A 25,703-nucleotide genomic window follows, 5' to 3' on the forward strand; every position below is an offset into this window, starting at 1 on the left:
TTTTTTTTATTATGGCTTTTTATTTACCAGATATTTGCATGGGTAATTTTACAGCATTGACCATTGCCAAGCCTTTTGTTCCAACTTTTCCCCTCCTTCCCGCCACCCCCTCCCCCAGATGTCAGGTTGACCAATACATGTTAAAGTATATATTAAATACAACATATGTATACATGTCTAAACAGTTGTTTTGCTCTACAAAAAGAATCCTTTGAGATAGTGTACAATTAGCCTGTGAAGGGAATCTAAAATGCAGGCAGACAAAATTAGAGGGATTGGGAATTCCATGTAGTGGTTCATAGTCATCTCCCAGAGTTCTTTCGCTGGGTGTAGCTGGTTCAGTTCATTACTGCTCTATTGGAACTGATTTGGTTCATCTCATTGTTGGAGATGACCACGTCCATCAGAATACATCCTCATACAGTATTCTTGTTGAAGTATACAATGATCTCCTGGTCTTACTCATCTCACTCAGCATCAGTTCATGTAAGTTTCTCCAGGCCTTTCTGAAATGAAGTGATGATACATTTACAGATAATTCCCCACCCCCTCCCATCATCAGATTATCTTGGTCTAGTGTGGCTGGAGAAGATTATTTCTCCCTTTTGTCATTATTTGGGAGGCTGGGTGCCATCTTTAACAATGCGAAAACCTGATTTGACTAGGGCTCTGTAGAAAACTATTCAAATACTAGAATCCCCATGGGGAAGAGGAGAACTCACTTCTTGTGGGTTCAGAGGGTTGGAAGCCTTGAGGTTATGTAGTTTAATTCACTTTTTTATACATGAGGAAGCTGAGACCCAGAGAGGTTCAGTGATGGAACAAGTAGTCAAGAGACATTAAAGGGATATGCTCTGTGGTCCTTTGACTGGAAATAAGAAATCTCTTCCCTGAGTCCCGTTTCCTTTCTTAAAGATGTGGAGACCTTTTTTGGATAACTGTGTGTAATGAATTTTAGTATAAGAAGCCAAGAATGGAGCCAGATGCTTCTGAAATACAACAGGTGTGTAGAATAGGAAGCTTTAAGACTCCTGTATTTCTTGTGAGGCAGCTTGCTCTCTGTCCAAAGAATTTTTATTTCTGATTTGGCTTACTACCCAACAGTTGGCCTTCCTGATTCCAATTTAATATTCTTTCCATCATCCCATATTCTATTCAGAAATATTGCCATTGACCAGCCTTGGGAGAATACGGCTTGCTCTGGGGCTGGGTTTGGGCAGGGGAGCCGGAGGGCACCCCGAGACCACCTCTCTGGTGACAGGTCCTGGGACATGCCATGGAAGTGGTTACCTAGCTGTGCAGGATGAAAAAGGTTACTGTTCCTCTGAGGCTCAGGAAACTCTTGAGGCGGTAAGGTAGGTGGTGGGAACAGACAACTGGATTTAGCAGTACAAAGAGAGCTCCTTGTAATGGGGATTTTGGTGGGCGTTGGCAAGGTTACATTTCATTCTTTGAGGATCTCATTGGATTCTATCAGAGAATGCTTGCAGCTGTGGGCACCCTCCTGTATGACTAGTTTATCCAACCCCATAGAATGATGTGACTGAAGAGCCACTTATGCAACATGTATATAAGCTCCAAACAGAGTTGGAGGTACTCCATTTTTGGCAGTGTATCTTTAGTACCTAGCCCAGTGCCTGGCCACCCAGTAAAGACTTGTTGATTAATTGAGCTCCAAGGGACTTTAATTTACATAATCTTAGTTTTGCATTTACTGATTTTACAATTAAGGAAACTGGGTGCTGGAGTGATGAAGTAAGTAAAGTAGCTCCCCCCAACTCACAGATTGTGAGCTTATACATTAGTGTTTGTTCTCAGGTCTTCTGACTCCATATATTCTACATTTTTCACTAGATCAGGCTCCCTCAGGGGACATCATTGTGCTCTTTAGAGCTACTTTCAATTTCGTATGGCCTAATTTGTGTCATTTGTATTGTGCTGCCTCTCTCTGCATAATATAGGTGCACAGATTTAGTAAGGGGAGAGATCAATAGAGGCCACCTTTGGAATCAGACCCTCTCTTAGATAAGGAAGCAGAAAGAAGTAGAGTATAGAAAAATAGATAAGAAATAGAATATATAAAATATAGGAACTATAGAAATAGAGTATATAAAAATAGATAAGCACAGAAAGATTAGCTGGTATAGGGTCACGGCTAATAAATATTGGACCCAGGTCTTCCTGAGTACAAATCTAGTGCCCTAGCCAGAGCCCTTTACCCAGAATCCCTTTTGGGATCATTAGCATATCTGAGGGATTCATGTATTCACTAGAGAGATTAGGGCTCTGGAATGGAACAGTAATTTCTTACAAACCTTTTCTCATTGAATTAAAAAGCACTACCAAAATATACTGTTGTTAAACCTGTCCCACCAAACAAACAAACCACTGACAAGTTGTACATTTCAGCTTTCAAAGACCCTCTGTCTCAATGACTTTTAATACCAGGAAATCAAGTGTGGAGCCAAACTGTCCTGAAACCCAGCAGCTTGTGGAGGTTAACCTGAGAAAACAGGGCGTCCTTTATGAGAGAGGGAGAGGGAGAGAGAGAGAGAGCGAGAGAGCGAAGAAAAGGGAGAGGGAGAGAGGGGGAGGAAAAGAGAGAAGAGGAGAGTGAAGAAAAGGGAGAGAGAAGGAGAGAGGGAGAGAGAGACAGTGAGAGTGAGAGAGAAAGAGTGAGTGAGAGAGAGAGAGAGAGAGAGAGAGAGAGAGAGAGAGAGAGAGAGAGACAGAGAGACAGAGAGACAGAGAGAGCCAAGAAAAGGGAGAGGGAGGGGGGGAGGAAAAGAGAGAAGAGAGTGAAGAAAAGGGAGAGAGAAGGAGAGAGGGAGAGAGAGACAGAGTGAGAGAGAAAGAGAAAGAGAGAGAGAAAGAGAAAGAGAGAGAGAGGGAGAGAGAGAGGGGGAAGGGAGAGAGAGAGAAAAAGAAAGAGGGGGAGAGGGAGGGAAAGAAGGAAGGAAGGAAGGAAGGAAGGAAGGAGAGGCAGTCTTTGCTGCTTGGGTAGTAAGCCTTCCTAACTTAGGGAAAATAAATCAGTGTTTTACAAAAACTTGTGATCCTACTATAAAAAAGTCAGAAAGACTTGCGTCTTTGAGAGGTAAGTCTTTGCCCTCTATGGGTCTGGAGACATTTAAATAGAGAAGGAAGAAGGGAGGGGGTGGTAGCAAATTTAGGCTGCAAGAAACCCAATCCTGACTGCTGGACAGAGAGGGCAGGGCTGGGTGGCGGGCATGACCAAAAATAGAGTCTGATCGGGCCCAGGGAAGCCCTCCTTGGGTGTCCTTTCATTGGTCTGAAATAACTGCTTTCGTAGAAGCAACAAGAAAAACTGGTTGAGTTTGTTTTCTCTTGGGTCCCTGGTAAACACATAAGCAGTAGCAGTCTCGGAGCAGTGGCTCCTTCTGAATTAGAGTTTCAGAAGTTGGCCAGCCCTCAAGCGATCCCTGGGCCTTCTGTCAGATTCTCTTAGGCCTCTTCTGAGCAAGCGAGCGAGTGAGTGTGGGGATTATTGGAGGTTTTCTCCTCGGTTTAAAATTGCTCCTTCCAGGTAATGCTGCATGAACCTCCCTGCTGGAAAGAAAAGCTGGTTGGGGGCAGGGGAAGGGAAAGGGTGCTTTCCTTGGCTTGGAACCAGAGCCTTTCCCATTCCAGAGGAAGACTTATTTAGACTGGCACCTGGTGGGATGCCAGTGAATCATAGAAAAGCAGTGACCTGGGCTGTCAGCAAATACTTTGAAATTCAACTTTAGAGAAATGATCATTTTTTCCAGGCACATGCATTTAAGATGACTCTCATTTCATTTGTACATAAAACTAAATCAATTAGATTGCATGCTTTATAGTGCTTTATGAATATTACCATTTTCTTCCACTATAGAAAACTATTTCCTACTGAAATTATGGTTAAATATTCTATGAAGATGAATATGAAAATGACCCCAGGAATGATGAAGTTGTCCTGAATCAAGATACGGTGGGTTGGAAGGGGATGGATTTGAAAGTGGAAGACTTGGATTTGAATCTCAGCTCAGTCATTTGCTGCTTGAGTGGTCTCTCAGCAAGTCACTTAATCTCAGCCTCAGTTTCCTCATCTCTAGAATAGGGAGGATAATAATAGCATTTTCTTCACAGGGTTGTTCTGAGGACAAATGAGATAATGAATCTAAAGTGCTTAAATTAACGAACCTCAGTGTTATATAAATGTCAGTTATAATTTTGATTATCACTGTTGTAATTATACCTTTCTTTTAAAATTAAATTCACCTTAAATTTAAGCTGAATATCATAAGAAAAGAGAGAGATTAGCTTTCAGTGAAAACTTTATGTGAATAAAGAACCATTTTAAAAAGGAGATTTCTTCTGCATTTTCCAAAGTAGAGAACTTTATTAAGAGGAAGAAGCTATTCTGTTGTAGGGAATGTGAGGGAAACCACTCATTTTTTTTTTAAGAGCTTTTATGTATTTTTCAGATAAAAATAATTTCTTACATCAGAGGCTTGTGGAACATGTTAAAAATCCCCATCACAAACAAAGCATATTATATTCTAAATCCTCAATCCTCTATTTTGTGTTTTAACTGAAAAATTCATATTTTAGGTTTTATCCCTTTTTCATGCAAAGAAAAAATATGGAGAAGATTGCTTTGGCCCTCAGATAATATCACTTAATTTGAATCATATTCTTGCTGCTTTGTGATATCTTGGCAGGAGGCCAGAGCCTTGTCATTTTGTCATTAACAATATGTCTGGTCCTGTCAGGAGTCAGTTGGACTTTCATTAATTGCCAACTCAAGAAATTTGGTGCTAGAGATAGGAGGGGTTGAGGGTTTGAGGTCTGAATCCTGCTGGAAGTTCTGAGTCAGAACATTAGAGTTAATTGAGGAAAGTACAGCTACCTTAATTGGCCACAGAAATATTTTTCTCTTTCTTCAATGTTTTTCCCCTCTGTTATAAACATGCATAGTCAAGCAAAATAAATTCCAGGACTGGCTGTCAAAAAAAAATCTCAGTCTGCAGCCTGAGTATCATCTCTTTCATCTGGAGGTGGGTAGCATGTTTCATTTTGCGGCCTCTGGAATTGTGTTTGTTCATCGTGTTGAACTTTCAGAGTGTTTGTCTTTACAGAAGTGTTACTATTGTTAACACGATTTTCTGCGATCCCTTCTTAAATGTTTTATTAATCAACTTTTCTTTTTATGTATTACTGGCCTTTTATGAGCTCCCTTTCACACCATGATCCTTCTTCCTTCCTTTTGACAAATAAATTTAGGCCAAATCTCATAAAAGATTTGAGAGAGAAATCACATTTAATTTGAAGGTAGATCAGAGAAGATTTCAGGAAATAAGTGATATCTCAAAGGTAGCCCAAAAAGAAAGAAAAAATTTCAGACTGTATTCCGTTCCTGTGGGACTTAATAACCCTTTTATCTCTGGAAATTTATATCTAGGATCTTGTTGTCTTGATTAATCAGTGCCTTATGTCCATGATAAAATGGCAGTCCTTGTTTTACTTTAACTACTCACTTAACAGCCACCCCTTTCCAGTTTTGGAACTATAATTAAATCACTACTTCTCTGGCTACTAGAAAGATGCCAATCTATTCCTTAGTTGTTGCATTTATAATTCAAGTAGCTTTCCACACCTGGTCATCACTCTTCTGTATCAATGGTTTCCTCCATTAGAATGTAAGCTCCTTAATTTTTTTTCTCTAGTTAATGCTGGACTCATGGTAAACAATGTTTTTTTTGTTCGTTAATTAGGATTAATTCAGTAGTTTTGATATGAAAGAAGTTTGTTCCAGCCAAGCCAGGGAAGCTACAAATATCCAGGATTGGCTGTGGACAACCAGCTTGCCATGGGATTTTGGGAAAATCACCTCATTTCTTCAGACCTCAATTGTGTATAAAATGAGAAGGTTGGAGCAGGGAATTTCCAAAGTCTTTCTCTTCTAGTTCTAATGTGACCATCAAGACCTTCTTCTTAACTGGCTGCTTGTTCTTTCCCCCCACCCCACAGTCCTGCCGCTGGCTTTGGTCCTGACTGAACTGACTCTCTCAGATTTAATGAAGAATGTCCCTTTGTCCAGTAAGCATAAGTTACTAAGGGTGGGGATGGGCTTGTTATCACCTGCAGTTACTGATGTCATCTGTAAGAAGTTTCTGAAGGGAGTTCAATTAGGAAGGAGGAAGTGTTAAGCCCCAACTCCATCTTCCCATTTCCATCCCTTTACAGCTCGGAGGACTACAGTCTGCCTCTGCTCTCCCAGAATTGCCCACATTCACCAGGAATCTTAGCAGAGTGAGCATGGACCCTGCCTAAGACCACTTTCTTGTGGGTGTAATCCCCCATTTGACCCAAGAGCTGGTTTTTTCTAGCAGTAGAAGGATAGGTGGCTGATTAATAGATTTCATACTGCTAGGGGAAGGCATGGGTTCACTTTGTATTCTTCCTACCCTTAAAGCTTATTCGGGCTGAAGTTATGATCCTGCTATTTGCATTAAAAGGCTTTATGTTTCACTTGAGGTATAGCTTGCAAATCTTTTTCAAATAAAAGATTTAGCAATTCAGTAAATGCCCTGCCTTGCCTTGCATGGCAAATGGTTCTTAATAGGAGCAGTTTTGAAGCATTTATAGTATCACTATGATATTTCCTGAAAGAACCTGGTTTCCTACTGGCTTTTTGCTAAAGGAGAAGTCATAATTGAAGCAAAAATAATTATCAGCTGGAGTATTATCTACCTATAGAGTTCATTTGTTTATACATATACCATGGAAGGCAGTGTGGTGTAGTGGATAGAAGCCCAAGTTTGGGGTCACAGAGCCTCTTCCAGTAAAATACAAACTTTGGTAAATCCTTCCAGATTGGGATGGTCTCAGTTATGGCTCTGGCACCGGACTGCTTGGATTATGCCATACTCAAGGTCCTCTTGCAGCCTTAAAACATGAAATCTTTGACTCTGCCATTGTGTAACTTTTATTCATGTTTGCATTCCCCACAATACCTAGATGAATGCCTTGTACTTAAGTGTTCAATGCATAATTGCCTAATATCCCTTCCGATTTGGTGTCCAATAAATACTAGGATCATGGTCCTTCCTATTTGATTTTGTTTCTCTTCCTTTCCCTCCTCCTAAGTTAACATTAACATAATTCTTTCTAACTACCTTGCAAGTAGTGGTGAACCCATTTTCTTCTGAGTCTTAGAGAGGTTGGCTGGCTTATCTAGGATCATATACCTAGTAGATATCAGATCTAAAAACCCAAATCTTCTGAGAGTAAGGCCAGTGATTTGTCAAAGTTACTTTAAATTTCAAATTAAAGACCCATAGTAACCACAACAATTACTACAAAACCCAATCTAGCTGTCCCCTCCTTCACTGTTAAAGCCTTGCCTTAAGTGATTTATTTGATAAAGGTAGTTTGAATCTCCAGTGACTTACCTGCCATGATGTAGCCTCCTTGGTTTATTGCTTGACTGTGTAACTATTGCTTCTAAGGGATCAACTTTTAAATTGAAGTTTGAGGTTTTTCTTCAGAAGAAGTTGGGATGTGTGTTCTACTGAGTCTTTCTCCAGCCTCCCTTCCGGGGGGACCTTCCCCAAGGCTGGAACAAGTTTCTTTTGCACCTTGACCACTGGATGAATGGAAAAATTTACTATTTGCCAAGTATTATGCAAGCTCTGTACTACAAATACAAGCCTGAAAACAGTCTCTGTCATCCAAGAATCCGCGTCCTGATAGGAGACAATTTGTTCAGGGGGATGCTGGTCATTTTGATTTGGAAAGTTACAGGAGTGTTAAGGGGAGCTATTGGGGAATGGATCGACACAATGTATAAGTAGGAGACTGCTGTTAGCTCTTCCCACCAGTGGATCTCTAAACCAGATGGAACATAACTAGCCCAACTGAGAGGCAAATGGAGTAAGTGTGATCCAGGGTTTAGTGCTGCTGTTTTGGCATTTGAGGTTGAGTATGATAGGCAGAATGACAGCGAGCAAAGTGCCCCTGAGGGCTGGATGAGCTCACATTTTATCATTGAGTACCATTTCCCTGCGCTAGGCCCTTCCTTTAGTGACAGAAACCTTGCTGTAGAAATGACACCATCACTCTGTCAGCTAGTCTCCCCACAAGATGTACCGGTCTTCTTCCCATGGTTTTCTGTGCCTGTCTGCCTTTCATTTGTCACTGTCCCGCTGAGCCAGCTGGAATCAGTGAAACTTTTAGCTCTGTGTTTCCAGTGAGGATCCAGGACTGCAACTGAGTATTTTCCCAAGTGTAGACTGAGAGTTCACCTTGATCATCCTAAGATTGATGCTTGGTCACCTGGACTTAGATGATGTGATCAATCAGCCTGTTTTCTCTTGTACTTCTCTCTCTTTTTTAATGTTCCCTTCCTAGGGACGATCATTAGCCTGTCACAGTTCCTGGATGGGGGTCTCAAGATGTTCCATAAGTTGAGCTGGAGCTGGAAGAGTTTCCAGGATCCTGGGTGTATATTCTAACACTAACTTCCAGATGTCTTGTTTCTTCCTTAAACATGGAGTTCTAAAGAAAGTGGACTAGCTTTGCCTCTTCCCCTTATTTTCCCTTTTCCCTTTTGAGCCTCTTCCACCCCTTTGCTTGACAGATTTTGCATTTACTCCTCTTGGCTAATCACCACCCCAGTTCAGATTCCCCTCTCCCACCCCCATTGCCTCTTGCCTGATTATTAAAGGAGGCTCCTACTGGCTTTCTTTCTCTTAACCCCTGTATACTCATCTGTCTTCCACATGGCTTCCAAAATAATCTTCCTAAAGCACAAGTCTGACCCACCCTGAAAAGCCTCCTGGGGATTCCAACTACTACTGGGGTGAACTTGAAATTCTGTAGTCTCCCATTTGAAGTTATCCATTACCTGGTTCTACTTTTTATTCTGATCTTATTATGAAATCCTAGTGTCTCACAGTTGGAGAGACCTGAAAAGGATGTGCACTATAATATACTTGCTTAGAGTCCTCTGCTTGGAGACTTCAGAAGGGGACAGACCCACTGCCCCTCAGAGGCAGCCATTCTATTTTTTGATAGCTCTAATTGTTACTTTTTTTTTCCCTTCATCATTAAATCCAAATTTACTATTTTGTAATTTCTATCAGTTGACTAAATTATTTTCTCCAGGGCTAAAAATAATAAATTTAATCTTTTTTTTCCAGAAGACATCAAATACTTGAGGACACACATTTCATATTCTTCTTTATTTATGAACAAATTGTTCCTATCGTCATTCCTCTTTCTTATTTATTTAAGCTAGTCTTCTAATTGAGAATGTATCCTTTTTTCTTGCTTGCTTTCTTGCTTTCTCTTTTATTTTTAAATTTCATTTTGTTTTTTATTTGTGGAATAAAATGAACATTTAAATAACGGTATGTATAATTGAAAAAAAAGATTGTCCTTTGCAAATTCATTATATACAACTTGCTATTTCTTTTAAATATAATAAAGTTATGTAAATTTCTTTTTTTCTTCCTTTCTCCTCACCCTAGAAATGACTACCATTAGACACAAATTTATGTAGTTATATGTAAAATCATTCTATATATACTTTTATTTATCAGTTCTTTCTATAGATGCAGACATCTTCCTTTATATGTCCAAGTATTTATTTTAGTCAAAATGACTTACTTGCTCAAAGTTATTCTGAAAATAGCATTGCTGTTACTGTATACAGTGTATTCTTAGTTCTGCTCATTTCATTTGTCATTATTTAATACAGATCTACCCATGTTTTTCTAAGATCAGAACGCATCCTTTCTTCATCTCTACCTTTTGTGATTTTTATCTTCATTAGAACATCATCATAGTCAACTAGCATTTAAGTGCAGCTGGGGGGGACGTAGATAAAGCAGTGTGCTGATGAGAATCATGAAAACTCTTCATGAGTCCAAGTCTGGTCTCAGACCCTTACTCGTTATGTGATCTCGAACAAATCTTTTAACTCTGTTTGTCTCAGTTTTCTCATCTGTAAAATGAGCTGGAGAAGGAAATGGCAAACCACTCCAGCATCTTTGCCATGAAAACCCCAAATGGGATCCACAAAGAGTCAGACATGACTGAAATGACTTAATGGATCCGGAATACAAACATAAGCCAAAAGAAAGACAGTTTTAGTACTCTATGAGCTTACATTGTAATGGGGAAAGATTCCACATAAAAGGAAGCAGAAAAAATGGGGGAAGGAAGGAAGGTACCCAGGAAGGAGTTTGATGGAGAAGTCTAGAATCTAGTGAGAAATGAGGAACCTTAGGTGGTACACTGTGAAGTACTTATTGTGAAGTTCACTGTGAAGTACTTATTCTCTCTCATTATTAGTGCTGGCTCCTGCCTCAAAGTACCTTATATTTCTTAATGTGAATAGGATCTTTACTCCAGTAGAATAAAGGCTTTTGAACACCGGGAATTGTTTTTCCTTTTACATCTACAAGAAGCATAGCTTATCATAGGGTTTCTTAACCTGAAAGTTAGTGAACTTAAAAAAGATTTTTTAAATAACTATATTTCAACATAATTGATTTTCTTTACAATCCTAAGTAAAATGATTTTTAATTTTATATTTTTATTGTTCTAAGAAGAAACCCATAGGCTTCTCCAAACTGTCAAAAGGGTCTTTGTTACCAAAAGAACCAAAACAATAGAACAAAAAATGAGCTCCTGGCTTGGGGGATAAGAGGGTCTTTGAGCCAAGAAGAACTGGATTCAAATCTTGCCTCTGATACTAGCCGTGTGATCATAAACAAATTGTTCCTGGCAGCTTTCTAAAACTCTCTGGGTTTCAGATATTTGACAAACTTCCTCAATGAAGAATGTTTCCATGTTGGAACACCTTCCTTCCTCTCCCCCGTATCCTCAGTATGTAGCACAATGTCTTTCATGAAGTAACTATTTTGATAAATATTTGCTCAGTTAACTAAAACTAGATCCTGTATGAGTGGGAAAATAGCTTTGTTGCCCTGAAAACTAATAGGAGAATTGGTCAAGGTGAATTCAAACCTACTCTCTCTTCTTACATCTGTCATTGCAAAATGTTTGATAATTTCTGTTAGGACTGAATTATTCTAGTTACTAGATAAGTCTGTATACTTAGAGAAATTCATCAGGCTCATATGACTATTATAGATTGGTCTTATTTAAGAAGAAGATGATCTCAAATTGAGATAGATCATGCTAAGTTTGTGAATTTTAAAAAATGCTTCTCTGCTAAGGAAAAAATGTGACTCTTCTGTTCTATCCTTCTCCTTCATTTTGTTAATGGAAAAGTACCCCTCTGGTCATATTTTTCAGTATATCAGCTTGGGAAAGAGCAAGTCATTGATTGCTGGGAATAGGTCACCAAATTTTCATTAGGTTGTCTTGAGATTGGAAAGACTCACTGCCCTTGTAAGTGACATCATGCAGCCTTCAAAGTCCACATAAAAGTTTGCTGGGCAAGAGTGACCAATGTAAAATAAATTGAAGAAGGTTAAAGGGAAAAACTGTGCTAGGAGCTTCTCATAAATGAATACTCATCGTAAAATTGTGGCAGTCTCTCCAAATGACAAATTAACTTGGGTCTGTGCCTTGCATTTAAATAATCTGTGGTGGTGTAATTCTGTTGGTATACAAGCCAGAGCTCAGTGCCTAAGTCAGATCAAGGGTTGCTTTCTCATCCAATAAAGGAAAACACACAAGCTCAGTGAGGATTTATGCAGACCTATTTCATTATTTTGCCAATACTGGGTGTCTAGGATTCAGCCAGTAATGAATGGCATTGAGGAATACCAAAAGTCTAGTTCCTGAGCCTCCAATTAGAGATTTTTGTAAAAGGGAATATTTTTACCTAGAAAATAGATTCTTTTTTTAAAATTAATTTTATAATTATACATTTTTTGACAGTATATATGCATGAGTAATTTTTTTTATAACATTATCCCTTGTAGTCATTTTTCCAGATTTTCCCCTCCCTCTCTATTCCCTCCCCTAGATAACAGGCAATCTCATACATTTTACATATGTTACAATATAACCTAGATACAATACATGTGTGTAAATCCAATTTTCTTGTTGCACATTAAGTATTAGATTTCGAAGGTATAAGTAACCTGCATAGAAAGACAGTAGTGCTAATATTTTACATTCACTTCCCAGTGTTCCCTCTCTGGGTGTAGTTATTTCTGTCCATCATTGATCAACTGGAAGTGAGTTGGATCTTCTTTATGTTGAAGATTTCCACTTCCATCAGCATACATCCTCATACAGTATTGTTGTTGAAGTGTATAATATTCTCCTGGTTCTGCTCATTTCACTCAGCATCAGTTGATGCAAAGTCTCTCCAAGCCTTAGAAAATAGATTCTAAAGATTGTTGGTCTCAACTCATATTTTGTATCTATACACACTTCTAGGGGATCATGGAATAAAAGATACCTCTATAGGTCATCATTTTAGGAGACATGAAGACAAGCTAGAGAGTATTAAGTGTGGGGTCATCGGTGTGCTGAAGGGGATTTAAGTGTATATTGTGTGAAGACAGGCAGAGCCTGGAGAAGAGAAGGCTAATGGAAGGCCTTGAAGATCTAGAGCTGAAAGACCCATTGTGGACAACTTGTGCAACACCTTCATTTTATGGAATAGGAAACTGTGAATCAGTCAAATCAATTCAACATGTATTTATTGAGCATTTGCTATGGGCCAGATGGTCTGCTAAGTGCACAAGATACAAAGAAAGGCAAAAGCAAGCCCAAGGTGGGTTAAGTAAGTTCCTTAACGTCACATAGATAGGTAATATGTCAGAAATTATTATTATTATTCAAATAAATTCTGATTTGATCAAGTCCCAAGTTCCTTGCTTTTTCCATGGTGTGTTGTTATCTTCATGTATTTAAAGAACTGGGTAGACTGTTTGATCCTAGAGAGCAAAAACTAGGAGCAAAGGGGAGAATTTGTGAAGAGGAAGAGGAAAGAAGTATTAACAATTAGAGTTTTTCAAAAGAGAAGTGGATTGCTTTGTGAAACAGGGTTTTCCCCTAATTGGAGTTCTTCAAGTAAGGGCTGGTTGAACACAGATTGAATATTACAGAATTTTACATTTGCAAGAGACCTTTGAGGTGCTGTAATTCAGTCCACTTCTGAAACAACAATAGCTAACTTTTATATAGCACCTATTATGTGCTAGACAGATCTCATTTCATCCTCAGAACAATCCTGGAAGGGAGGTGTTATTATTATTATTATTATTATTCCCATTTTATAGTTGAGAAAACAGATGAAGTGACTTGACCAGGATCACACAGTGGGTAAGTGTCTGAGGCTGGATTTGAACTCAGGTTTTCCTAATTCAAGACCCAGCACTTTATCCATTGTGCCACTTATAGCCCTTTCTACAATATGCCTGATAAATGGCCACTCAACTTTTGATTAAAGATCTTTAATGAAGGGGAACCCTTTATATCCCATTTCATTTTTTTATTGGCATTTTTATTAACCAAGAGCCTGACACATACTAATAAGTGCTTAAAAGTTTTTGTTGCAATTCTTTTAAACGTGTTTCTGTATTTGTTATGTTGTGCAGTCATGGTCAGACCAAAAGGGAAAAACCACAAGAAAGAAAGACACACACACAAACAAAAAAGGTGAAAATACTATACTTTGATTCACATTCAGTTTCCATAATTCTCTCTCTGGATGCAGATGGCATTTTCCATCCCAAGTTTTTGGAATTGCCTTGAATCACTACATTGTTAAGACGAGCCAAGTCCATCACAGTTGATCTTCATTTAATCTTGTTGCTGTGTACAGTGTTCTGGGTTCTGCTTGCTTCACTCAGTTTCATTTCATGAAACCTGCTCAGCATTTCTTATAGAACAATAATTTTTCCATTACATTTATCATATAACTTTTTTCTTTAAAAAAGTAACTTTCTTTAATAACATTAGTTCATTTCTTAATTTAAAAATTGATATCTCTTGTTTTCACATCATTCTCAAATATCTTCCTCCCCTGACCTTTCTCAGATCTAGCTCTTGTTATTCAGCAAAACCAGCGAGTATATCAACCAAACCTGATGGATCAGGCAATGTTCCAACCCTATAATCCTCCACTTCTTCAGAGATAAGTGCATTTGTTCATCATTTCTCCAAGAATGTTTACTTCTTTTTAGTTGTGAGACTCCCTAATTTTATCCAGTATAGGTATTTTTTCTCTGGCTTAGTAGATTGTTTTATGAGTTGCTTTGGGTAAAAAAGATGATGAATGAATGAAAAAGCCAAATGATAAAAGAATCTACTAAGTGCTTCCTATGTGCCAAGCACTCTCTGCTAAGCTGTGGGAATACAGAAAACAGGAAAGCAATACTCTCCCTACTCTGAAAGCATTTACAGTTTAGTTGGGGAAAGACAAAAGTTGGGGACTTGGAAAGAATTAGTAGGGCAGGAGTCAGCGTAGGCTTGATAGAGCTGGAGCAGGTTGGAGGATGTGCAACATGACTGAGAAGGTCCAGGCAGGAATTCATCAGTCATTCAGTTGGTTTAGAGTTTTCTAGGAGACCCAGCAAGGAGAGCTGTTGTTGTTTTGTCCTTTGTTTTCGAAGATTTGGATTTAAACTGGATTTAAGTAAGACAGGGTTGCTCAAAGTCATCAGCCTTATTTTCTCTTCCAGAGTCAGGATGACTAGCAATGGCCACTACCAGTGGATGACCACCTCGGCATCTTGGATGTCTGATCAGGCTTTAAGCTCTTCATGGACATTAGAATAAATTGTTCTCATCTGCTCATTCCACTGTGGGAAGTCTTCACGTGCTTGGGTAGATGTTCCCCTTGCCGTTGGGTTTGGGCTTCTTGGTTATCTCTTAGCCTAAATGCTGCACAGTTTTACACTGTGTATGCTACAGCTTCTTGGAGCCACAGTGACAGTTGAGTGCCACTTGGACCCTAAAGGTGGGTGAGCAGCTCCAAAAAGGGTTTGACAAGCCTTATACCAGAGGCACTAGTCTTCCTTGCATTCCTCCATTATTAAAAAATATTTTTAAAAAGTATTACATTCAACATATTAGTTTCAAAGTTATTTTACTTTCCTCCGGACTTTCTTCTCTTATCTTTTATGAACTTAAAAATGTTTTAATATCCCTCTTTTCTTCCATTTCACAGTCATTAGCCTCTCCCCACCTATTGTCACCTTAAATAAAAAAATGAAAAAACTTCATGGTTAAGCAAAAGATATCCATATACTTAGCCCAGTGCCTGGTACATAGTAAGCACATAATTAATTGAATGACATCGGTTAAGCTCCAAAATACTTGTCTCATAAGCATCTGGAATCCGTCAATTCCCAGTTGGGAGTTGGGTAGGATGCTTCATCCTTGGTCCTCATGAATTGTGGAAAGACTGTTCCTAAGTCTTTCCAAAACATTCCAACTCCTGGACAAAAACTAAAGAAGCATTGAACAAAAAGTGCAGATATTTATGGGGTCATGAGTCCTTTTTTCTGTACTCAGGTCTGCTTTGTGAAGTACCAATGTTCTATCCTTAAACTTTTTTTGATCTTGCAGAAGACTGCTTTCCTTTCTCCCATCTTGATGGATGAAAGTCAAAGTAAATCTCAACAAACTAAAAGAAGCCAGAAAGTTCTCAATATCAAGGATTTGTTCACCCTGGAAAGCAATATTGGAATTAATTGGCTTACAAAGTATTATTGTGTCCAGTGCTTATTTTGTTCTTTGCTGGGGAGAGAGCTTGAATTGGGCTCTGTGGGGCTGGTGTGTTCAAGTTGACTCTCCTATCAGGAGTCTCTTGATAATATTATTTGACCTGGAGAAGGTGTGAAATGGGCGAGATTTTTTTTTTTTTATTTTGTGGTTTTACACATATTACAAAAAACATAGGAAAACTGAATCCCTCTAGCTTAAGTAGCTGAATAAATTATTCTGCAATAAGAGAAATAACAGTAATTGATATTTATAAAGTACCTTAGAACTTGTTAAATGGTTTTGCATTCATTATCTCATCTGAACCACAAAATAGTCCTGTGAAGATAAATATGATTATTTCCATTTTACTCATGAGGAAGCTGGAGTTTTGAGAGTTTGAATGACTTCACACGGTCACACCAGTTATCATCGGAGGTAGGATTTGAACTGTTCTTCCTGATGAAAGGTCAGAATTCTGTCCTCTATGCTGTGCTCTCTGTTAGGATTTACTATCATTTGCTTACTTGTGGATGCAAGCCAAATCAGTAGAAATGTTTAGAAGAACAAGTTGCTAACTCTGAAATCATTTTATTGCTTAACTATAGTGTTTTACAGTCCAAAGACTATAATTTTAGAGTAAGCTTTTGCAGAAGTGATACATACCTTTTTAATTCATAGCTTCAGAACATTTAGCTCAATCATGGTTCATTGTGTCCCATCTGGATTGGACATAAATGTGATGCCTTGTAATATAAGACAGTTGCATGGTTTGAAAAGTACAGGCTTTAAATGAAAACCTGTAAAATCAATAAGCACCATTTATGCTGGGAAGTTGGGATTTATAGGATTGTTTTATGTTTCAGTTTTGCCGTTTGCTTGAGAGATACAGCAAGAAAAGAAAGTCTGAGTGAGAAAAGGATTTTTAATTGACATTTTATTTTTAGGTTGCTTTTTATCAGTAATTCATAATTTTATGTTGTGTTAATATTTGCAGAAGGCTTTCCTTATATCATCTCTGTGAATTAAGTCATTAATTATTGCTAAGTCATTATTGCTATACCCATTTTCCAGATTAGGGAACAGAGACTTAGTTGTTTACTAATTGTGTGATCCTGTTAGTTGTCACCCTTGCTTCACAAGTTTTGAAAGAAAGAAAAAAGATGCACAGTCTTTCGAATTGTAATGCCTTCATTAAAGCCCTCCTTTGTTTGCCTCAGGATGGTATGGAGATGACCCTAATTTGCTTGTTAGTTTTTCTTTCTTTACTCTGAAATATTTTTATCTATAATTATTTAAATTATACATTTTTTTTCAATCAGTAAAACCCTGCCTTAACTCTGTCCCCCTTCATACCTTCCACCTCCATTCTCCTTCAAGTCAAAAATGAAATAAAAACGAAACCCTAAGTAAGACAGATTTCCATATTGACTAGGTCTTTCCCTCTCATCCTCCCTCTCATATCCTGGTTTCTTGAAAATTGCCAGTGAGGCATGAACCGTGATGTGCTCCATCAAACTGGAACAACAGAATGATGTCTGAAATTTGAGGACCTATCTAACAGATTCAAATCAGAAAAGGATGCATTCAGTTTCCACTTTTGGTATTTATTAGTTGTGTGACACTGGACAAGTAAATTCTTTCTGTCTCAGACAACTCTTAGAATCTGTTCTCCAAACCTCAGGTTTTCATCCATGTTGTTATGAATTTGTTAATTGGGTATGATGAAGACATAACCATTTGGTTAAAGTAATCACCAAGAGTTTGTTAAGTTCTGGGTATGTGCCAGTCACTGTGTGTTAAATGGTATTTCACCTAAGCCCTGAAGGAAATTAAGATTTCCAAGAGAGTGAGGGTGAAGAGGGAGATCATATCCTACCTAAGGACTAGCCTGTGCAATGTAGGATTTCAGGGAATGGCAAATAGGCCAGTTGGTTGGAGTTAAGTGTCTATGAGTTGTAGTAATGTGGAATTGGGCTTGGGCTACATTGTGAAAGGCTTTAAATATTAAGCAGATGTCTCAGGGAAGAGGGAGGTAGGAGAGAGAGAGAAAAAAATTTGGAAAACAAAATCTTACAGAAATGAATGTTGAAAACCATCTTTACATATGTTTGGAAAAATAAAATACTATTGTGAATAAATAAAGCAGAGCAATTTATGTTGTATCTTAAAGATAATGGGGAACCAATGAAGTTTCTGGAGCAGGGGAGTGATCTGGTCTGACCTGTACTTTAGGAATATCAAAATAATAGTTATGTGGAGGATAGATTGAAGAAAGTGAAAGATTCAATGCGAGGAGATGAATTAGGAAGACTGTCACTTGTTGCTGACATTTCCTAATGACACTATTCTTCAACCCAATGTTATAAGACTTCTCCCTCACAACATTGAAATGTATCATCAAAGAACTGGAAACTGAAAGGATGCTCATCAAAAGACTGAATAAATCATGGTATATGATTGTGATGGAATATTATTATGTTATAAGAAGTGATGAAGGGGATGGTTTCAGAAAAACTTGGGAAGACTTGCATAAGCTAATGAAAAGTGAAGTGAGAAAAACCAGAGCAATTTATAGAATAAAAGCAATAATGTAAATTATTTTGTGTGATTATCATAGAATTAACTTTGAAAGAATTGGAACTCTAATCCACACAGTGGCAGCCACAGTTCCAAAGGACTATGAATAAACATTCTTTCCTTCTTCAGATAGAGAACCAGTGTTCACAGATTATAGATTGAAAGATGTTTTCTTTCTTTCTTCTTTTTTAAACATTGTAACCTGGAAATTTATTTTGCATGACTATATATCTTTGTAATGGCTTTTTTTTTTTTTAAACCTCAAAAGGAGAAGCAAGAGAGGTTTGGGGGAGAGCATTTGGAGTGGAAAATAATATGCATCTTAAAAATTCCAATATATTTTTTATTTTGAACCCTTAGTACTACCTTTCTGCCTATAGGCAAAAGTGCTGCTTCTCTGGTACTCTTTCCACCATGCTATGCTGTGTGGTTTCACTTAAGGGAAAGAAAGCACATTAGGTAACTTGTTTCAAGCTGTTTTTGTGCAATCTCTTGTACTATATGGCTCTGATTGATAGTAAGATCATTCTTGGGTTATCTCAGCCCTCTGGAGCATCTGTTTTGGGAGCATTTGGTTTGTTGCCTGGCTACCAGCTGAGGATACTTCAGTAGACATTAAGACACTTTATTTAAGCAGGGGTTCTCAACCGCAGCCCACTGAGGACGTTTATGCGGCTGCCGGGTTATGGCAAATGGGCTGAGGGGCAGAGACAGAGTGTGAGCTTTTGTTTTTACTGTAGTCTGGCCTCCAACAGTCTGAGGGACAGTGAACAGGCCCCTATTTAAAAGTTTTTGGACCACTGAGCTCTACTCATTTGAACCTTGGAGGGGTGTGTGGTTGTATAAGTTCTCATGTGCTTTCTGCTCAGTGGCACTGGTTTCTCTACTAAATAAGATGAGCTGCAGTTGTCCCCACATTTTGTTTCACCAGAAAAATTTAGAGGTATTCAAATGGTAAATACAGTTTCTCCTGTGGCTGGAAGAACTGAAGGGAGAATTGTTATTTTAGTTGACATTGGTCAAATAGCTCAGTGTTTTTGAGCTCTTGTATGGACCTGTTCCAGGCAGCAAACTATGTGAATAGTTGCTATTAATACAGAATGTTGTAGTAGATAGGGCTTTGAGTTCAATCTTGCCCTAGACCCTTAGCAGCTATATTATATCTCTGAGTTTCATTTTCTTCTTCTGTAAAATGGGTATAATAGTAGTCCCTTTGTCACACTGCTGTGAGAATCAAGTACAATAATACCAATAAAACACTTTGTAATTCTTTGAGCACTAGTAAGGTATGGAGGATAGAAAAGTTGGGCAGTATTTAAACTGTTAACAATGTTCTCTAAGATTTATAAGTAGACTGAGGGCAGGGATCAATGTCTTTTATATTTATCCCCTTTGAGTCTAGCACAGGGCTTTGCACATAGTGAACACTTAATAAGATATCATCAGATTTAGAAGCTGAAGGGAGTCCAAAGCAATTGCAGCCCGGAAGGTGACTGGTTGAATATCACAGACCTTGTTAAGTGACACAATCGAATTCACATCCAAGTCCTCCAGCCTCCCCCCACCCCCTACTGAAATCTAGCCCTCTACAATCTCTGTTAATTGAGTTGTTTTGGTTCAGTTCTCTCAACGTCGAAAATGAGAATTTGAAAAACAACCCCTCTTCCACTTTAGGACTACTTACAAACATAGTGAAAACTCAAGCTGATTTGATGTGTAACAGATCAGATAATAGCACTGTGAATTAAACATTGGACTCTTCATATTGTGTATCTCACCATTTTGGAAGGAAGTTTGTTGATGTGGCCATTGGAAGTCCTTGTCCTTTGACAGAGAAAACCAGGTTTTCCTGGTACTCTTCTGCTTCCCCCACCCCTTCGCCCCTAGTAGCAGATAGCTGAACTCACAGGTTTTGCTTAAGTGCATAGACTCAGCTCTGAATTTGAATTTCTCCATTGACGTTAGGAATGTGACAGGGCTACCGCTGAGTGTTTGGACCTGAATTTTACTAGATGGAAGCAGAATGTTTTATTAAAAAGAAAGCCTTTTCCTGGAGTGAGAGGAGGGGAGGGACAGAGATGGAAGGTGGGAGGAGATGGGATTTTAGTGTAAATGAATTGTTAAAGACTGTGTTTTAGCTTTTTGGCAGGAGGAGCTCTTTTTTGAAATGACACGATAACCCAAGAGAATGATTAAGAGTCAGTGCATCCAAGGAGAGCTCTTTCAGTTTTCATGAATTCCTTTTAACCTTGCATTTGGTGTCCTTCTGTGCATTACTGTCAAAGGTAGCTGCTTCCTTTGAAGTCATGAAGTGTTGCTGCTGGGGATAATATCCTGATGGTACAATAGGCGGGTGGCAACGAGGCTTCCTAATCTCTGCCAATGCCTTATTACCCAAGTGAAGGTGTCTGGGAGTGAGTGTGAGTGCCTATAAACAGAGAGTGTGTGATGAGGACATATGGTAATGGGCAGGATGATGGGCAAAATATTTCTCATGAATTAGGGATGACCTTTCATAATTCACGAGCAGCAAAACGAAGGAAGACTTGAAATCACCTGAAAAGCTTGCAGAAGCAATTTGTAATTCTTACGAGGCAGGCTGGAGAGCTGAATATTGCTCTTTTTCTGGTGCACGGTGCTCACACTGTTCATGTGGGATTACAGGAAGAGGAGGATTCTGTAACAGATAAAACTTAATGCTCAGAATTCCGTGCTCTTAGCACTCACCAGCCTGAACAAGAGGCACTCTGTATTCTAGTGAATATTGGATTGATTATAACTAGGGATGGGGCATATTGGTGGAGGAAAACATGTCACTTGTTTGATTTTTGTTTCATATGAAACTTAGAGGCTTTTCCCCTCCAGATTCTGGTTCAGATCGAAACCATAGATTCGGTTAACATCTAATTTACTTATATTGGTTTTCACTGTTTTCTCCTTGTGTCAGCCTTCTCTCCTAATCTGTTATATTCCTCTGTTCGTTAAAAAAAAAAAAGTTGTAAGAAGAAAAGTGTGTAAACCCCCATTCTTTATCATCCTCTGTAATTAAAAACAGATCAAATCTGGTTACATTTCATCTATCTGCCTTGGTTTTCTTATCTGTAGAATGGGAAGAAAAGGAGCATCTTCCCAAGGTCATTGTGAGGATCAAACAAATAATATTTGTAAAAGGCTTTGCAGACCTTAAAGAGGTAGACAAATTCTAGTTATCATTATTATTATTATTATTATTGCAAGTATTTCTAAAGGACTTTTCAAATTCATTTCCTATAGTATATTATGGCTATACAAATTATTAAATGACATTATTGAATGATGGGAAACCTTAAGTTCTACAAAATTCATTTTTTATTTCTTTTACTTATAAAGATCATAGTCATAGATTTAGAGGTGGAAGGGACTTGTAGAGGCTGTCTGCTCTAACCCCCATATTTTAGAGCCAAAAAACTGAAATAATTTGGATGTACAAATCATGCAAGTATTAAGATTTGAATTCAGGTTCTCTGACTCCAAATCTTTTTCTAATGTATCTCTGCCTCTAGATAATTGACTTTGACAATTGATCTTCTCTTTTTGTCTTTTAAAGTTGTTCCTCATTTTCTTCTTTTCTTGATTTTATTCTGTTTGTTCTTGTTATTCTTATTGTTGTTGGGGGTGTTAGTGTTTTTTTTTTTTTTTTGGTTCAGGTTCAAGACTTCATCCTTTATGAACTGATTGACCTTAAGTTAAATCCCTTAAGTCACTTATTCAGAACCTTCAAGTAAAATGGTGATAACTGTGTTCCTATTTTCCTTTCAGAGTTATGGGGAGGATCACTTCTAAATCTCTTGTAGTCTGGTGCATTTGTGGCTTTGGGACAACTTGCTACCTCTTGGGTTAGGTTATCAACTGTTCAGATCCATAGATCGTGAGCCCCTTTGCGAGACATACTTAGAGACACAGAAATAGTATACATAATTTGAACAAACCCTAAAGCAAGGTAAACTAGGAAAAAAAGTGAACCAGATATTCAAAGGACCATACTTCCCCATATTCCCCAGGCAACCATGTGAATCATAATCCTTTCTCAATCATCAGACATCCTCACCCCTTGGGAAATTGTAATTCATTTAAACTCAGTTATTTGTTAGGATTCTTGAGAGCGGTGTCTCTGAACAGTCTCTGCTCAATCCTTTCTTGTGAGTTTTGAAACAGCAGTTAGTATGCATTGTTCCTTCAGATATTGGGCATAGCGAGGGTGAATTTTCTTCTCTGATATTAGCTTTCCATACGCCAGGATCAGAGCTGACTCACCTTGCCTTTTTTATAGTCTCTAACTCTAATCTCTCTACTTCCCCTCACCTGGAACGACCTTTCTTCTTTGTGGGTGGTTGTTTTCCTGTGCTTCATGTTTCAATCATGTCTCCCCTGCAAGATTCCTATCATCTTCTAAAATTGGGCATGGTGAAAACTGCTAGGGTTTCATCCAAGCTTCTGGTAGATATAGTTCCAAAACAAAACGTGGATCCACTTACTTACAAACTGTTCAATTGTGAGCTATGTAAATGTTGACTCTACGAATGGTTATTATTTTGTTATTTTTTGTTATTATTATTTTTTTAATCTCTATACCTGGTTCTAACATATGTTTAAGTGAGGTTTATTGCTGTTTGTGGGTAGTATTTTGAACACGTCCACAATGAACTTCAGCTCTCCTAGTCCTTTTTCTCTTTTGGGGAGTCATTTCCACTAGACTGAAATCAGCTTTCCTCAATATATTTTCTTACAATTTCCTAGTAGGAGGGAATGGACCATTGGTTGTGTTGAATACAGCCATGAGATGCACAGCCTGATCCCGATTCTCTGGTGGAAGCAAGTTCATACCAGGTGGAGCCAGTCTTGCTGCATCTGGATCCCATTATTCTGACCAGATGCTACCACTCCCCATATCTCCCTAGCTTGCTCCATGGGTTTTTAACTATTTTGTAAAACAACTTATGTAACATCTTCAAAAGGCTGTAGCTTTTAGGAGATTTGTTCCCTGTTCAAGGATGCTTCCTGCCCCTTCCCTCTTCTGCATTTTAGGGCCAGGAGGGGTCCTTAATTTCAATTTTTCTTGCCTTGATTAAAGCTCCTGGTTGCTACTTTGATAATCCTTTTTTACATGAGTTTTCTTCTTTTTCCCTAGTTAGGCCTATGATATTGGAAGATGATACTATTTCAAATAGAAAGAATAGAGCTTGGCAAAAAAGATGGAGAGAGAGGTTTTTCCATGCTTATTAATACATTCTAGATTTCAGTATCTGAATAGGTCAAACCTAACTTGACATTAATTATGCTATGTTATATTCCAGGCAGAACTGCATGTTTTCAGAAGAAATTCACAAAGGGCTTCGCTTCACTGTTTGCTATGTTATACTATATTGTCTTTATGTTCTATCAGCATTGCTTTTAAATTAATACTCTTGTGTGGGTATCTCTCTAATTCCAGGATATTTTTTTTTTTTTGGTTATAATAAAGGATTTTTTTTTTGGCTTTGAGAAGTCTATAATTACTTATCACACTCCTAATGTGATGGGAGAATCATTGCCTACTTGCTGTTTTCCAGCCAGGAATCTCTCTCTTTGGCTGGCACCCAGAGTCCTAAATTAAAGACCAATCATTCCTTATAATTTATCCTTTTGCAACCAGGGCAGCTATCATTTCTGAGTATCTCGTATTCAATGCTAAATAAATGGTAGTGAATGAGAAAGTATAAGAGGAAAAGGGGAATTGTTTCTCATCAATGTTAATGCTTGAGGGGTATTTCTTTTTCTTGTCTACAGTCTTTGGAAGTTCTCTCCAGGGAATATCTGGCAGTTCAGACTGATGATCCAGAAATCTCTTGAGGTGAACTGTGTGATGGAGTGAAGCCAGCAAATTCAACTCAGATACAGATTGGCTGCTTTTCTGAGAGAAAACAATTACTGGTAAGAAACTTTAAAAAAAAATTAACCTTCGTTTTGATTTGGTCTTAGGGATGGGCAGTTTTTCTTTCAAATAAAATTTAGTCAGCCTTTTGTTTATATATTCCAGTTATTTCTAGATATGTCACCCCCTCCACTCTGTAGAAAGGATAATAATTAGCAAAACTAACTGCTACAGAGACTCTGACTGTACCATAAGGAGGGGAGGTATATATTATCATTCATCCTTGGGGATGTAAGATCGACCGTTATGACTGTTCAGAAATTGGCTTCCTTTTAAGCGTTCCCTTCTCTACATTATAGTAGTTCTTGTACATATTGCTCTTGTTCTGCCCACTTCACTCAGCATCAGTTCATACAAAATCTTTACATGTTTCTCTAAATTCCTCACATTCATCATTTCTTATTCTCACTAGAATTCTATGACATACATGGTTTGTTCAGCCATTCCCCAACCCATGAACACTTTCACTGAGTATCTGTTTTTCAGATCCCATTTGGATCAAGTCAGATGTACAGGCATTGCTTCAATTTAATTCCCTTTTTTTCCTAGTTACACTTTCAGTGAACATACATCATTGTGCATGCTAATGAATTCACAAAGGATCAGAGTTTCAGGGAAGTTATGTGTAATTAGGTTAGAGTTAGAGAATTAGAATTAGAGGTTTGGTTAGAGAATGAGTGTTTGAAGATTTTAATAAGTTGGTAATCTGGAATTCAAAATTTAAAAAAGAAGAATGTTAAAAATATAATAAATATTTTTAGAAAGAAAAAAAATTGTAAGTTGATAGATATCTTGATTTCTTGCCTAAATGGGAAACATATGTGTTTCTGGAGAAAAAGGATGACATTAATAAGTTGGTAATCTGGAATTCAAAATTTAAAAAAGAAGAAGGTTAAAAATATAATAATTATTTTTAGAAAGAAAAAAATTATAAGTTGATAGATATCTTGATTTCTTGCCTAAATGGGAAATATGTATTTCTGGAGAGAAAGGGTAGACTTGATTCATTGTTCTTTTCAAGTGCCAAATATCTAATTTTATTACATGGCCCTCCTTGACAGAGATGCTGATAAATTGATTCTTAGGAAATCTGCTTAGATCTAAGGTGCCTCGCTGCATTCATTTATCCAGTAATCGACCCTAAAATACTGTAATTCCCTGTCAATTCTAGGCTTATTACAAAATTTCGAAGCCCTTCCATTCTGGATCCTTTCCTCTTTTCTAGTTTGTCTAAATGGGCAGTCTAATGACATAAGGAGAGTCTACCTGGGTTCACATCCCATCTCTGTCTTTATCACCTGTGTGATCTTGGGTAAATCACTTATGGCCTCTGTTTCCTTATCTGTAAAAATGAGGTCAGACTAACTGCCTTTTAATGTCTATCCATTCCAGCTCTGAATCTAGAATTTCATTTCATTCCTTTGCACTCAATAATGTTCCAGTTAATCTGTGCCCATTCCCATCACCCACCTTGATTCTTTGAACA

General features: G+C 38.0%; 1 protein-coding gene across 6 annotated transcripts in view; it reads left to right on the forward strand.

The window, feature by feature from the left end:
• FHIP1A (FHF complex subunit HOOK interacting protein 1A) overlaps positions 1–25,703 on the forward strand; it is a 363,684-nt gene that overhangs the window by 82,198 nt on the left and 255,783 nt on the right. For 4 of the 6 annotated variants that reach the window (XM_074274292.1, XM_074274294.1, XM_074274295.1 and 1 more), the window contains exon 2: positions 24,073–24,216. The exons of 1 other annotated variant lie outside the window; for it this stretch is intronic. The gene's annotated coding sequence lies outside the window, so the exon portion shown is untranslated. Of the gene's footprint in view, positions 1–3,399; positions 3,548–24,072; positions 24,217–25,703 lie in introns of those variants that run through there. One more of the 6 variants, XM_074274290.1, reaches the window with a different exon arrangement.

Source organism: Sminthopsis crassicaudata, chromosome 6 (assembly GCF_048593235.1).
Source record: "Sminthopsis crassicaudata isolate SCR6 chromosome 6, ASM4859323v1, whole genome shotgun sequence".
Taxonomy (NCBI): Eukaryota; Metazoa; Chordata; class Mammalia; order Dasyuromorphia; family Dasyuridae; genus Sminthopsis; species Sminthopsis crassicaudata.